Source organism: Macaca mulatta, chromosome 17 (genome assembly GCF_049350105.2).
Source record: "Macaca mulatta isolate MMU2019108-1 chromosome 17, T2T-MMU8v2.0, whole genome shotgun sequence".
In the NCBI taxonomy this organism is placed as follows: Eukaryota; Metazoa; Chordata; class Mammalia; order Primates; family Cercopithecidae; genus Macaca; species Macaca mulatta.
Genome location: NC_133422.1, coordinates 100,624,070 through 100,640,555, shown reverse-complemented (window position 1 = coordinate 100,640,555; position 16,486 = coordinate 100,624,070).

Genomic DNA, 16,486 nt, shown 5'->3' with positions numbered 1-16,486 from the left:
GGCAAAAATTCCTGGTGCTCAGGGGTTGCGTCCTAGAGCTGAGCTAAGGGACTGAAGGCAAGAAGGCTCTCAAGGCATCCCCACTTCTAATGTCATTATCCAGTTGCTCATGGGACTTCAAAGGTTTTATGAGGTTGAGCAGAAACCAAACATGGTCCACTTTACTGGCTGATTTTTCAGTCCGTTAAATGAGATTTTCAAGTAGTATAATAATTGCTTGGTCACCCGACATTAGTCATAAAAGTACATTTGAAGAGGGGTCAGACCACAGACCACTTTTTAAAAGACCCTCCTTTACAAAATTTTTTTTATTAGAAGACTTTTACTGCGAAATCATAGGGAAATATTTCTTCGGTCCAAGAGAATTGTCTTTCTGCTCTTTCTTCCCCCCAGCCTAGAGGCCACCTACTTCAGATTCCCTTCGCAGTGTTTGTTAAATGGTTATTCTTTTTTTTTTTTTTTTTTTTTTTTTTTGAGACGGAGTCTCGCTCTGCCGCCCAGGCTGGAGTGCAGTGGCCGGATCTCAGCTCACTGCAAGCTCCGCCTCCCGGGTTCACGCCATTCTCCTGCCTCAGCCTCCCGAGTAGTTGGGACTACAGGCGCCCGCCACCGCGCCCGGCTAGTTTTTTGTATTTTTTAGTAGAGACGGGGTTTCACCGTGTTAGCCAGGATGGTCTCGATCTTCTGACCTCGTGATCCGCCCGTCTCGGCCTCCCAAAGTGCTGGGATTACAGGCTTGAGCCACCGCGCCCGGCCTAAGTGGTTATTCTTATGCACTGCTAATGCCCCAAACACAGCTTTACAGAAGACAGAAAATTTGAAAAGGCACTGAATACAAAAATAAAATATTCTCAGGGTACCCTTCATGTAGATTTGCTCAGTGGAGGGAAATGGACTTTAAAATTAGACCATTTGCGTTAGAAACCCTAAGAAGCAAAGTTCCTCCATTCTGAAATGCAGAAGTTAAAATCCAGGCCATTTGAAGACAGCTGGGGTGGCAGGGAGGAGAGGGCAGGACATGTAACTTTGTGTGACAGGCCGTCATGGCAACCGCAAAGGAATCCCCACCCCAGGGTGTATGCCATTCACAAACAAAGGTGCTACCCTGCAGTCTTCAGGGGGAAACGTCTGGCCTTTTATCTTCTGCGAATTCCCCAGGCTCTAGGGAGGCCACACAAAGCAGGGGCTTTTTTTTTCTGTGCTTACTCAGTCTCACTAGAAGGGGCCCTCTCTTCTAAACTCCGTTTCCTTTCCTGCCTCCCCATCCCCCACCCAGCTAGCTTCTGCCCCTCCTGCCTGCTCCCCCTTACCCAGGTGTGTCAATGCAGTACTTCCCATTCCTCATATCTCTGGGGACGCCCTCAGCTTCTGGATCACAGTCACCCCGCCCTCTTTCCTAAGTCAGGCTGCTAAGCGTTAGGGAGGCATTTACTCTTAGTAAATTCTAAATTCTTAGTGGGGCTCCTCCCTCCTTGCACGCCCTGCCCTAGGGTGTGTGGCCTTTACTTTGTGAGAGGTTCCCGGTTTTGCTTTTTCGATGAGAGGAAACAAGTCATTTAAAAAGATAAGCACTGAGCCAGGTTTAAGCGAGAGCACAAAAATAAGATCATTAAAAACTACAATTGAAGCCATGGCTGACTTCTTGTCTAAAGATCAGGATTCTTGGCCTTTGTCACCACTGCTGAGTTCTCCTTCTCAAGGGCCCAGTTTGCCTTTTATAAGCTTCAAGTGAATTGTCTTATTTGAAAGATATCCTCTGCTTAGACAAAAGGAAATCTAACTTATTCCTTCATCATCACACGTCCTCAGCCCCTGATTTGATCTCGGAACAGGGCTCCAGGCAAACAATGTCCCCTGAACTCTCGCCTCGGCTTTCCCAGCCTCCTCTCCTCGTTGCAGTCGGGGCTGCCTGACGCACACAGAGCATGCTTACTTGTCACAGACTGCTGGAATGCAAAACGATGAGAATTAATGCTGTTATTAAAGGATTTTTAAATTAAATGTGCAGTTTAGAGCCACATGCTGCCTTCTTAAAGGAAGAGAAGTTTAAGTAAAAAAATCTGACAGATATTCGTTCCATCTAGCGTGGCAGAATTTGTGGTAGATTACCGTCTTTGATTTCTGTGGGCTTGGGTTGTCGGGTCCACTTGCACATGGGCTGTGGGAAAGAGTTGCACTTTTGTAATTTGAAAACATATGGGACATATGGTAAATATTACACCCATAACTGTTACGAAGTTCTGTTTCCTTGAAGGCCCTTTCTTTTTTGCCTGTACCCTCCAGGGGATTACTTGCAAGAACCCCATTATCTTTCTACCTCTATTTTCCCCTAAAGTCGATTTGCTTTATTCTGAGGCTTTAGAATCCCAGTGAAAAAATCTAGAAATCGAGTGTTTATTTTTCGCCATGCATGACAATACAATATTCTACAGCTTCTGGTCTCCTCTTGAGCTAATGTTTATTCTGCTTTTCATCTATGTGTTCAAAGATATAGGCTTTTAAAAAATGTGTTTGTATGTTTTCTCTTTGAGGCCATCCTCCCCCTATTATATCTGTAAGTGAATCAATTAAATAGGTATTGACAAGTTATTACCCTAGGCAAATCCAAAAACCAACCAAGTCTCAGGATTTAAGAAACGATATTATAATGTGCAAAATGATAAAGGTTATTATACAGTGCAAAGTCCTATGGGAATGCAAAGGAATGAGACATCATGTCTGATTAGAATGATCAAGAACAACTTTATTGCAGAAGACACATTTGGAATAAGCCTATTAAGGATGTTGTAAGAGGCAATATGGATAACTCAGGGTTCCTGCTGGGCAAGGCTGCGAGGGGAATGTGTTTGTAGGCTGCTATGTGGCCTCTCCCATTGTGAGACAGCCTACTGGATGCCAAAGTTGGAATGGTCCAGAGCTGACAATGATGGGCTGGTGGTCCCCTCAAAGGTATACTCACCGGTACATAAGTCACCTGTGAATGGTGCAAGGGCATAGCATGGTGTGTGGCCATTTCTTCAGCTTCTCTGAATTAGGTTAGCCAGAGGGATGGCCCAGGAATGTGCATTTATAAAAGTTCACTGGTTGACTCTAGTGATCAGGTTTGAGAACCACTGGGACTAAAGTACAGCATAATTAGGAGAACTATCTATGTCTCTAACTGTAAGTTCAGGGCTATACCCCAACAAGGTAGTTCAACCCAACAGTGAGCTAACACATTTGCCTGTTTTATCCAATCCCCTTTTTACATTGAGTCATGGTAATTTTTCTAAAATGTCAAACAGACTCATAAAATACTTCAGAGGCTCCCCACTGCCCCTAGGAAAATGCCTAATTGTTAACATGAACCACATGATGCTCTTTGATCAGATTCTTGCCCACTTTCTCGTCTCATCTCTTCCCATTCCTCTTTTCACATTTCCTGCTTCAAACGTCCTTTTCCTCTCATCTCTAAGCCTTCTCCCTTGGCTGAGCGTTCAGGGGGCCCATTCATTCCTATCTGCTACCCAGCAGTACTCTTCCCCCAGCTCTCCCTAGAAACCACTTCCTGTACAAGGATTTCCCTAATACCTCCATCTACCCGGAAGCCTGCCTTTTATGATCTCAGAGCCATTTCTCTACTTTGAAATAATTGCTTATTTGTCTGTTACCTTCCAGAGAATAAACTTTGTGAAAACAGGAGTCAACTCACCTTCCTCAATCTTGCCCTTCTAGGAGCAAGAACAGTCTTGGTATTCACGAAGGATTGGTTCACCTTCTCTCAGATACCGAAATTCAAGAACACCCAAGTTCCTGGGCAAAAACTGTTTAGCAAAAAAACTGCCTAGAATGATATCATGTTACTCTTTGTACGGTAACATAATACAAACCTTTATAGCATGGCAATTATGGCCCAAGTTCCTGATATAAAGTCTCACAGGATTTGCATATAACCTGTGCACATCCACCCATCTACTTTAAATTGCCTCTAGGTTACTTAGAATGCCAACTACAACGTAAATGCTGTATAAATGGCTTTTATACTCTATTTCTTAGGGAAAAATGACAAGAAAAACAAAAACTGTACATGTTCAGTGCAGACACATTTTTTCCCCAAATATTTTAGATGTGAAGTTGGTTGAATCCACAGATGTGGAACCCACAGATACTGAAGGCCAACAGAGTGTGCTCACCATAAGCATTGTTGAAAGGATGATTAAATGAAAAAAAAATGCATAAGGAAATTGAAAACATATTTCTCTCAGGGTCCTACAAAAACAAAAACTGAGGAACAAATTTATAAACAAACAACAAAAAAGAGACCGACAGAATTCTTATGTTTTTGCTGAAATATAATCTAATTTCTAAGTAGAATTTTACTTTACAATTTGCTAGTGATAACTAAATTATATCACAGTACATTATCTTCAAATGGTTTTTATTGCTATTGCTATAACTTCTTTTAAGTGTATCCCTCTGATTCAAAAGGCTAGCTCTGAAAAAGGCAAAATGCTCCAAGGACAATTCTAATTCTCATTTTTCAGATCTAGTATACTTTTTAATCTGCATTTGGAAATTGTTTAGTTAACATACTAACAAATAATTGAGAAAATGTGTTAAAAGATGAAATAGCACACTAGTTCAAAAATGTTATATGCCTTGTAACAAAAATATTTAAGATAAATTTGCTTCCTGAATTTTCTAAAATTCTAATGTAAGAGTGAGACATGTTCTCCCTGATATTTTAGGAACTTTCTAAGTGGTGCTAACTTCTTAAATTTTTATAGTCATTCTACCAGTGTTAAGTGATGTTAGAAATTTTGCTTGCATTTACATTTCTAGTAACTTTAAAAATCCTCCCAGTTCCACGACTTTTAACCTAGGATCCAATAACCACACCCCCCACCCCCGCCACCATCAGTGGATTTTCAGGGAGGAGAGAGTGTCTACAAACCTTCTGCAGTTGCGTGTAAACCTATGTGGATTTACTTATGTACCTCTGACTTGGGTGAGAGGTAAGTTTTATGAGATTTTCAAGGGGCTTTGTCTGAAAGTGTCCCGAGATGTTTCAGGAACCTGGATAGCTGAGTCCCAATTTGCACCTAATTTATCGTAAAGCATCTGACCACAAAGTAAATATATGTCACCAGGAAATAGGTACCGTAAAAGTGACTAAGCCTGCAAAGAAAAGTACAGAGTACAGGTTTTATTGCTCCAAATGGCTTGGGGTCTGATAAGGACAAGTCAAGCACAGTAGACACAGGCATTTAACAAGGTTCTCCACCAAACTCTTAAGTACTGCATCTTGAGAAAAACCCTTTGGTGGTGCTGTAAGTGATAAAAAACAAACTTAAGACACAGATTTCTGCTCTCAAGGAGTGTAAGTGTGTGTGTGTGTGTGTGTGTGATGTATACATATACATATATGTGTGTGAATATGTATACATATATGTATACATCACACACATACACACATAAGCATGTGTGCCCTCTCGCACACACATATCGTTTTTAAAAAGATTGGTAGAGATTCACTTCAAATGGTCATGGGAGCATTCGAGAGAAAAGAAGAGAAGATTGATTACAACTGCAAGATTTGGAAGGGTTTCTGGAAAAGCTGGGATTTAAGCTTATTCTTCAATAGACAAACTGAGAAAGAATGAAAAAGGGAGAGGTACTGCAGACAAAAGAGATCTGTTGTAAGTGGAAGGAGAAGAGCACAGTCTTTGGGGCAGGGAGTGGAGGAATACAGAGGACCTAGGTGTTTCTTTCCAGGGAGTGGAGTCTCATGGAGAACAATCCTGGAATGATAGGGAGGAACCAGATAAATATTTGAGAACTGGGCTGGGCATTTGTACTTTACTCCATATGTGATCAGAAGTCATTGAAACTGAGTCTAACATAATATGATCAGAGTCCTGTTTGGAAACATGGTTTTGACAGCAGTATGTCAGATGTGTCGGAGGAGGAGAAGACTGGAAAAGTCTATAACACAGAAGACTACGTTGAAGTCTTTGAGTGGGGCAAGATGACGAGCTTTATGAGAGTATATCCACGGAGCAGAAAGAGAGGGCGTAGATTTCCTTAGAGGGGCTTGTCAGGTTTCCATGTATGATTGGATGTGCATGTAAAATAAAATGGTAAATTAAAGATCATTGTCAATTTTTAACTTTAATTTCCTGGTCAGTTCATGATGCCATTAATTAAAGTGTAGAATAGAGTTAACGTTTAATTTTTTTCTTTTTTTCTTTGAGAGGAGGCACTGTGGTCTATTTTGAGCATGTTTTTAGGATTCCTGTGGAAAGGTGTCATCCACGGCTGGAAATGTGAGTGTGGGAAGATGAGGGCTTGCAACATGGGCAGGGAAGTCATTTGCAAACTGGTGATAGTGGAGTCATAGAATGTACAAAATTTTAAAAGATGACAAAGAAAAGAAGGAGACTAGGCCAGAGGGTTTCAAATACTGCAGAGGTTCACCTGGGTGAGAATGGAAGGCTGGCCAGTGTGTTAGATGATTGGGAAGGCATTGGTTTATTTTACTGGAGAAGTTCCAGTAGAATTGAAAGCCAAAATGCAGACTTCATGGAATTTAGGGATGATGAAGAAGTCAGCAAATGAAGAGAGTGAACAAGTCTTCTAAAATTTTAGCTGTAAAGGGAAGAACAGTAACACAGAGACCAGTGAGACTAGGTGTGTGTCATGCAGGGCTAGGATAAAGGAGATTTTGAACTTGTCTTCGGTTGACAGGAAAAAGTCAGCAAGCCCGGGCACAGTGGCTCATGCCTGTAATCCCAGCACTTTGAGAGTCTGAGGCGGGCAGATCTTTTGAGGTCAGGAGTTCAAGACCAGCCTGGCCAACATGGTGAAATCCTGTTTCTACTGAAAATACAAAAAAATTAGCCAGGTGTGGTGGTGTGCACCTGTAATCCCAACTACTTGGGAGGCTGAGGCAGGAGAATTGCTTGAACACAGGAGGCAGAGGTTGCAGTGGGCCGAGATTGTGCCACTGAACTCCAGCCCGGGTGACAGAGTGAGAACCTTTCTCAAAAAAAAAAAAAAGATAGCAGAAGAGAAACTGGAGATAGGAGAAAAGAGAGAGGATAATTGATGAAGAAAGGTTGTAGGGAAATATGTAAGCACTCTGAAAAAAATGGATACAAATAGATGAAGAACAAGAAAGAACTATGAGCTTTTCCAAGTTGTGGAGACTTACTTCAAAAAGTCAAGGGCCAAAAGGGCCAAGACTCATTGTATATCTCTGTGCCTCTAGGAAAAGCAAATTGTGGCTGAACTTAACAATAAGCAACTTCGTGGCAAGACAATAGCTTGTTTAAATTGGACATATGTTACCGCATCCAATTTTGTTGAGTGCAAAGAGAAATCATATCAGGCTGGTTTTCATTGACACAGGGCATCTACTTAGTACAGGTTTTCATGTTTGTGTTTGATGACTAGGCCACAAAGCATCCTACAGATTTAAAAAAGTATTTTGAATATAAAGTATTTATTCAGTCTCAAAATAAAACTCTTATCATGGCATTGAGCCAACATCGTGTTAGTTCCATAAACAAATGTCAGTGAATTTAACACAGTAGTCGCACAGATTAGGTTTGTGTGCTCCACTGTGGGCACTGATGGTTTTTTAAAAAAGGCAACAGGCTGGGCGCAGTGGCTCACGCCTGTAATCCCAGTACTTTGGGAGGCCAAGGCTGGCGGATCATGAGGTCAGGAGTTTGAGACCAGCCTGGCCAACATGATGAAACCCTGTCTCTACTAAAAATATAAAAATTAGCCAGGCTGGGTGGAGGGTTCCTGGAATCCCGGCTACTCGGGAGGCTGAGGCAGGAGAATTGCTTGAACCCAGGAGGCACAGGTTCCAGTGAGCTGATATCGCAGCACTGCACTCCAGCCTGGGCGACACGGCAAGACTGTGTGTCAAAAAATAAAATAAAATAAAATAAGATAAAAATAAATAAAAAAGAAGTCACTCTTCATGCCTAGTGACAATTATTTTCATGCTATTATCATCCCTTAGGTATACAGGAAGAGATGTCCAGAAATGAAATAAAATTTGTAATTTGCGCAACTTAATATACCCCACAAATATATATTCAATGCTTGTTGTAAACAAAATACAGGCTAAGGACTGGGGGATCTACAAAAAGGAGCTACTACTACAATGAGAATGACCATTTTTTTACATTCAACCATATCCAAGGAATTTTCTTAAATATTTTATCTTTTCAAAAACTTAACAATGTATAACTATATTCCAGATGAGAAAACTAAAACTTCAGCAGTAAAGTCACTCCTTCAAGATCACACAAAAGCTGCTCGGGGTAGAAAAGGGGTCTCTGCAACTGGAGCTGCTCAGTACTAGCTCGTAAGAACAGATTTTTAAATTTCCAAGAAGTTTTTTAGCTGGTTAATAAACACAGCTATTTTTATAATATAAATTATATATATTTGTATAAACTATATTTTAAAAAGATTTTAGCCTGGCTGCAGTTGCTCCTGACTGTAGTCCCAGCACTTTGAGAGGCCAAGAAGAGTGAATAACTTGAGCCCAGGAGTTTGAGAGAAGCCTGCAGAACAAAGAGAAATCCCTGTGTCTACAAAAAAATAAAACCATAAATTAAAAAAAAAATTTTTAAACTTCCTCAAAATTCATTACTTTCTAATTATTATACTACATTTTATGATTGTTTGCTTTTGCAGTTATTTACTGTTATTTTATCTGTATGATGAAAATGCTGCATAGTGGTGTGTTCTTACTTGCATTTTCTCATTCAGTGACATCAAGCTGGCTGCTTGGAATTGGCTATGACAGCAGTATTTACACTATAGAAATTGACAGACGTTACCTATCAGGCTGTTTTCTTCCCTGAAGTACTGGTTGTTAAGCATTTACCAGCACACCACCAAATTTCCACATAGGTCTGCTAGCCACAAATCCCGGTCTGCTGGTGGAGGGCAGGTGAGAATACCTCCACTGGTGATCTCACTCTCCTGGCCTCAGACATTTGTACACATAACCTGCTATATAAAGTTTTATGTAACTTCGCAGCAGGCTAAGATCTGGGCAGCAAAGACAGGTTCAGAGGCAGTTTGATGGAGAAGACAGAATTTGCTTTTGGTTTTGAAAGAAAAGTTGAATTCAGACGTGTGACAACGTCTGTGAAAGAATAAGGTAGAGGGAAGAACGGAAATGAAAGAAGGAGGAGGATAAAACATGGGGTGTGGGCCGGGCGTGGTGGCTCACGCCTGTAATCCCAGTACTTTAGGAGATGGAGGTGGGCGGATCACCTGAAGTCATGAGTTCAAGACCAGTCTAGCTAACATGGTGAATCTCTGCCTCCAGTAAAAATACAAAAATTAGCCCGTGTGGTGGCGGGTGCCTGTAATCCCAGCTACTCAGTAGGCTGAAGCAGGCGAATCACTTGAACCTGAGAGGCAGAGGTTGCAGTGAGCTGAGATGGCACCATTGCACTCCAGCCTGGGTGACAAGAGTGAAACTCCATCTCAAAAAAACCCACCACAAAACAAAACGAAAAGCATGTAGGTTGCAAAAGAGACAGTACAAGTTTGGCAGGGGGATGCATGAAGCCTGGGGGAAAGGTAGGATCAAGCAGCATAGTGAAAGGCCCTGTGATGGGTTAAGGAAGGTCCTTCCTTAAGCCTTTGAAGGAATTTGATTAGAGAATGACAAACTCAGAGCTTTGTGTGATGGCAGAGCAGAGGTGACTGAAAGTAGGGATATCCTGTTGGAGACTATTCTGGTATTAGGGAGTCAGTATAAGGAGGGTACAACGTTTTTGGTTGTTGTGATTGGGAGACTGTAAGAGACTCCCTGAAGTGGATGTGGTGATTGCTGAGATGTGGAGAGTCAGAGAATACCGCTGAAGATGACTCTGAAATTAGCCTCTGGGAAACTTAAACCAGATCCTGCCAACCTCCTGTTGAACCTTCAAACAACTTAATGCCTGATTTTAGGAGTCCAGAGTTGTCCTTCGCAGCAGCCCCAGGCAAGGAGGCCATCTTAGAGAACAGCTGCTCATCATTACACAAAAGAAAAGACGATTTATTAGATGCCCTAGGAATGTTTGACTCTGAATTGGTGGTTTTCAATCAGGGTAACTAATCAGGAACTGGCTACTGACATTCTTCCAGTTTGTTGTTTTTGTTTGGTTGGTTGGTTTTCTTTGGCTTCTTTTTCTTATTGGGGCATCATAACCATTTTTCACTCTCTCATCTCACACTTACTTCTTTGTTTTTTTAGTATTTGCATAAATGTACTAAAAAGCAACATTCTGATCAGGGAAGTTTCCATTCCAATTTAGTGACATGGTAGAAAAATAGGCCATGACATACTGATTTTCATATACTACACATCAGATCATGTACCGGAAGTACAGTATAACTGCTTTAGATTTAGTATAATTTGATATAATGTGTTAATTTATTCCTCCTCTTGAACTTAGATTTGGAATCACAGAATCTGGATTTGTTATAACTCTGCACATTTATTGTTTTGATATCTTGGAAAAATAATAGTTTCAGTACTCTGAAACTCAGTGAACTCATGTAAAAAATGAGAATAGACCAAAATTCGTATTTCCCAGTGTGTTTTTAAGTATGAAAAGAAATTTTATATAGAAAGTCTTCTGTCTGTTTTAATGTGCTATATAAGAGTGTTGGATGCTATAAATAATTTCATAGTAAGAAAGTAATATTGTTGAAATGCAGTTTTGAACTTTGATAACATTTGAAGGAATGTGAGCCATCCATGCAGGTAGCTTTTCAACATATTAACATTTTTTGAGACAGAGTCTTGCTCTGTCACCCAGGCTGGAGTGCAGTGGCCCGATCTCGGCTCACTGCCAGCTCCGCCTCCCGGGTTCACGCCATTCTCCTGCCTCAGCCTCCCGAGTAGCTGGGACTACAGGCGCCCGCCACCACGCCTGGCTAATTTTTTTGTATTTTTAGTAGAGACGGGGTTTCACCGTGTTAGCCAGGATGGTCGCGTTCTCCTGATCCGCCCGCCTCGGCCTCCCAAACTACTGGGGTTACAGGCGTGAGCCACTGTGCCCAACTCAACATACTAATATTTTTGAACTTGCATTTTGGAGTGTTCTTTTTAGGTTTCTCTGAGGTGGATTGACACTTGCTGTATCACGGGCAATGGTACGGAAAGTTTGTTGATTTTCCTTTACTGTTTTCATTTTAAATCTGACCTGGAGAAGGTCACGCTGCCACTTCGACCTTGACGACTGCAGCACCGTTCTGCACACACTGGGAGGAGGAAGGCGCCCACTTCTAAAGTGATGGACATTCACTGTCCATCCAACCGGGTGCAGTTCCCGGAAGCGCATGCGCAGCTCGCCCTCCGCCCAGCCACGCCCCTCCCAGGAAGCTGGAGGAGCACATGGTATTTTGACACAAGCTGGGATTAATTTAGGATCAAAGTTGTCCCTCCATCTGTCTCTTCCCAGTGATTCAGTACGGTTTAGTAGCACTTTGTTGGTTCATTGTTTTAAGTTTGGTTCAAAATTTCCCCCTATTTGGGAACATTTTGGTTCTACTGAAAGTGCCACTGTTCCTGATGGTAACATCACTCAAGAGAGGGATCCTGGTTGTCCTTCTGCCCTGTAAAGTCAGGGAGGGCTTCACTCACTCATCTCTTCCTAACAGAGATGCATTTGCTGAGACGCTCTGCGGATCTGACAGTAGCATCTGCTCCACAGACTTTAATGGATGCTGCTTCTGCCTGCCAGAGTAATATATGTTACTTTACTTGCTATGGCTAAATTATTTTTCAAAATCGAGTGATGCAGCTACTCGAAGATTTGAAATCCTTTTACATGATGGATTTTCCCTTTTCTTTCTGAAATTTCCTTTTTGAAATATGGCTGATGTCTTTGCTATTTCTCTTATTGTTAAGCTGCATTTTAACTGCTAATATGTTTTCTTGAGGCAAGCAATTGCCAAGCAACTGAAAGCATAAAGGGAAATTTGTACTATGTAAATGAGGGACTTAATGCATTAATTAGATGGATTGGAACATTGTATTTCCATGTGTTTCATGCCTTAATTCTCAAGCTGAAGGTTGGAACATCCAGGAGGGGGAGGCTGTGATGGGTTCCAAGTGGATTTTGGAAACCAGAATCCTGGAGTTTTGAAATGCTGTGTGGTCATGGTAGGAGCCAAATGAAGTAGGAAAGAGCGGTGGATTCTCTTTAAACCATGTTGTTATGTTGTAATGAGACCGTATTACAGAGTTTCTGACGTGCTGTTTGGTAGATGTGGTCTCTAATAAATGAAAACTGTATTTATTTTCACGTTCCACAGTGGTAGGATGAACCAGCAAACCCCTTCCCTCCTTTCTCTATCTGAGGGAAGCCCAGAATCAAAAGAATTTAATCAGAGCTGGCATCCTGAAGCTGGCATGATTCCTCCTGGATAGCAAAGACAGCAACCAGTGACAGCTCCCCAGTGTCTCTTGTAACACAGCCAAGCCTCAGTCAGAGCAAGAGGAGCCGATGCTCCTTCATCCATAAAGGCGAAGGGAAATTCAGCAATGGCAGAGCTTTTCCTAATGGCAAGGCCAAAATCCTGTTCAAAGGAGACATGTCTTCTATGATATTTGTTTTTTTCAGTAATTGACTCACTACGCAAAAGGTTGATTAAACACCTACTCTATGCTATGTGCTAGAGATAAATTGAAAAACTAAACAGATATATCCCTAGACTCACAAGGTTGAGAGTCTAATGGCAAATAATATCACTGTTGAATGTATAGTTAGTTACAAACTGCAAAAGTTGCTTTCAAGGAGAGAAATGCAGTTTCATGAAAATATATCACAGAGGAAACTGGGAATGGGGTTGAGAAAGAATTATCTGAGAAAATTATGAGAACAGGAGCTACAGGATGAGTTAATATACACAGGTAACAAGGTTAAATGTTTTGGTAGGTGGTTTCTTATTCAATCTATTCTCTACTTAATAAGCAAAGTTTATTTTTTATATGTATTTTTACATATTACATTTTAATTTGATACAGTCATCTTGACACTGATAATATGATGGAAAGATTCATTGGATACAGTTACTTTGATATGGAGAAGGTTAAGGTTATTTGACAAGGTTAAAAATCAAAACCAACCCTCCTTCCTTCCTTCCTTCCTTCCTTCCTTCCTTCCTTCCTTCCTTCCTTCCTTCCTAGTGCTTTTAACAGACACCCTGATGTCAACCTGAGCTCTACCTGTCCTTGGTGCTTATGACACCCCGACCATCCCATCTCTTACCCATCTTTATCCTCATTCTAACTCTCAGACCAACTCCTGCTTTATCTCAGGAAGCAGATCATATTCTCTTCATTTCCTGTGTAAAATTCATTGCTGTCCCTTCAACAATGGCTTCCTATAGCCTATGGTATAAATTCAAACTTCTAAATGCAGCTTTATGGATCTTTATTGCCTGTGTCCACCAGTGGTTTCTCAGATCCCTCTCCTCATCACTTAGATTCTTCCATCCTAACTCAGCCGATTGCCCCATGTTGCTGGACCTCTATGCCTTGTCTCATCTTGTTTTCTTTGATTCCAAAGCCTTCATGCATCATCACCTGGAAAAATTGTTCTTTCCTTTCTGTGACCCATTCAAAGGCAGTGGTCCCTGCTGCTGTAAGGCAGAATTAACTGTTTCCAGAAATACTATCTCTGCTTCTCTGCAAGTCCCTTCCACTGTCTGCCTGAGTCATCGTCTCTGTCTTCCCCAGACAGCGAGCACCTAGGGAAGGGGTGCAGATACTCCATCTTTGTATCTCCGCAGTGTGCTATACTTGTAGAGTTTTATATTTAATGTTTGAATTTTTATTCTTAAAACAAATGATAGCCACCTATAAAATTTTTAGCAAAATAATAAATGGTTTATGTCTAGAGAGAAAGATCTCCTGTGTTATGGTCAAGTTAATTTTGTGCAGATTGTTATCATAATATGCCTCAGAGAAAATGCTGTTCCCTCCCCGACATGCAGAAAATACCAAATGGGACTTTTGCACTCTTCTAGGAAAACACTTTGCTATTTTACTGTTCATATGAAGCATGGCAGGCTACCTCCCTCTTAATTTGTTAATTTTCTTTCACTTTTTCACTGTGTGTACAATTTTTTCCAGGCTGTATGATATGATAATGAGGGACGATACTATATGAAGTTATCAAATTTTAAAACCTCTTTTTATGATGTACCATTTATATTCATTACAAAGGATTTTTGTAAAAACAGATCTTTCATGTTGGCATACAATTTGTACCTGTATGCGTCATCCTTTTGTAAACTAATTTCGTTCATTCCCGACACATGAATTAAAGGCATCAACTGCAAGTGCTTAATTTAGCTTTATTTTTTGTTTAGCAAAAAAACTGCCTAGAATGATATCATGTGACTCTTTGTACAGGAACATAATATAAACCTTTATAGCATGGCAATTATGGCATTAAAGTAATATCACAGATGTTAAGTCAGTGATATCAATGGCCCAGCGCTAGCTGTTTTCAGAGCCAAGGTCTGAAGACATCCACAGCACCTTGTGGCTGGCCATTACAGGGGCAATCGGTCGCACACCATGTTGGTTAGACAACACAGCTTTATTTCTCTTTCTTCCACAGACCTACATACCCCAAAGTCATACCTTTCTGTGACTGTCCATATCATGTTAACATATCATGTATGATTTGTACTTTTAACTTCCAGTTATAACCTCAGAAAATTTTTAGTTTATTTAAATGAATGAGTTTATTTGAACAATTTAAAACTGTTCAGGAAGTTAATAATAATCATAAGAAAATGAACAGATTAATTATTATTTTCAGTATAAGCATTTAGAATGTCAGGCATCCCTTGTGTATTTTTATTTTTTATTTTTAGGCAGTCACAAAGTATGATTCTAGTGGAACTGTGAAATGCAGTTTTGGCTATAGGATGAAAGGTAGTACAATATGAATATTGAAATTATAGCCATGATTGACATAAAATGTCACTTAATTCATATCCTTTGTAATCATTATGATGACCTGGTAACCTACTGACATTTCAGTGGGGGCCTGGCACACTGCTCTTTGAAGCTGTTCTACCATGCATCACACACTGTTCCTTTCATCTGATTGCCCATTTGATCAAGGACATGGCTCATCCATACACTATAAATAAATGAAAAATTCACTTGCGTCAAATAAATGAAGTTGAAAAAAATTTTAAAATAATCATGGTATGCTCTTTCTGGAAGAACACAATTTGGAAACCTTAGGAAAAACTAGGTTTGGAAAATTAAAAAGCAGAATTGAAACTCAAGACTTCAGAAATGTGATACTGGGAATTTTTGTGATGCTTTCTTTTGGTGTGAGACTGTAGCAGGACGAGCCACAGACAAAACTCCTCAGACACCGAGTTAAAGAAGGAAGTGGTTTATTCGGTTGGGAGCATTGGCAAGACTCCTGTCTCGAGCTGAGCTCCCTGAGTGAGCAATTCCTGTCCCTTTTAAGGGTTCACAACTCTAAGGGGTCCACTTGAGAGGGTTGTGATCAACCGAGCAAGCAGGGGGTACGTGACTGGGGGCTTCATGCACCAATAATCAGAACGAAACAGAACAAGACAGGGATTTTTACAATGCCTTTCCATACAGTGTCTGGAATCTACAGATAACATAACTGGTTATGTCAGGAGTTGATCTTTAACTACCAGGCTTAGGTCAGGCAGGTCAAGGCCTGGTTTTGGGTCTGGTTCCTTGGTTTAGGGTCTGGTTTCTAGGCGCCGGGCTACCTGCTTTTAGTTTCGTTTCTCTTTCCTTTTCTGAGTATAAAACAATATATAACAATATGAGAGGGTCTGTCTCTCTTCTCTCAAGACCAATAAACTTTCATATGATATTAGTGCATTATGTTTTGTATCGCAAGTTCAGTAATGAACACGATGCTTTGTTACTCCAAATCTGCTCTTATTGTTTGGAAACAATGCCAGAACTGATCTATTCAGTAAGTGAGTGAATGAATGACTAGATAAATAAACTATTGTTTTGCTCTAGGTTTAAAAGAAATAAAACATTGTTTGACGTTTTTCATTGGATTATGTTGCTGTCATGTAGACAGAATTTGAAGGTCAGATCTGCGGGTTTTTGGTGAAGAGAAAGGAATGCAGAGTGGGAATATAGGCTTACATTATCTTTCTCAGATTTCATTCTATCTGAATTCATATGCCCTTCAAAATAGTGAAGGATTTAGCTCATTATATTCATTATTAGCTAATCTGGTTGTAATGAATTTGTTGGTTTACTGATTACAAATGGAAATCATTTGTAATATGTTGTTGATTAGATGTGTGCTTATTCTTCCTGCTATGGTGTGACATTTCTCTTTGCAATGTTTTTAAAAAGAAACATGTATTTTTAATTTTTTTGGGTACATAGTCGGAATATATATTTATGGGGTACATGAGATATTTTGATACAGGCATGCAG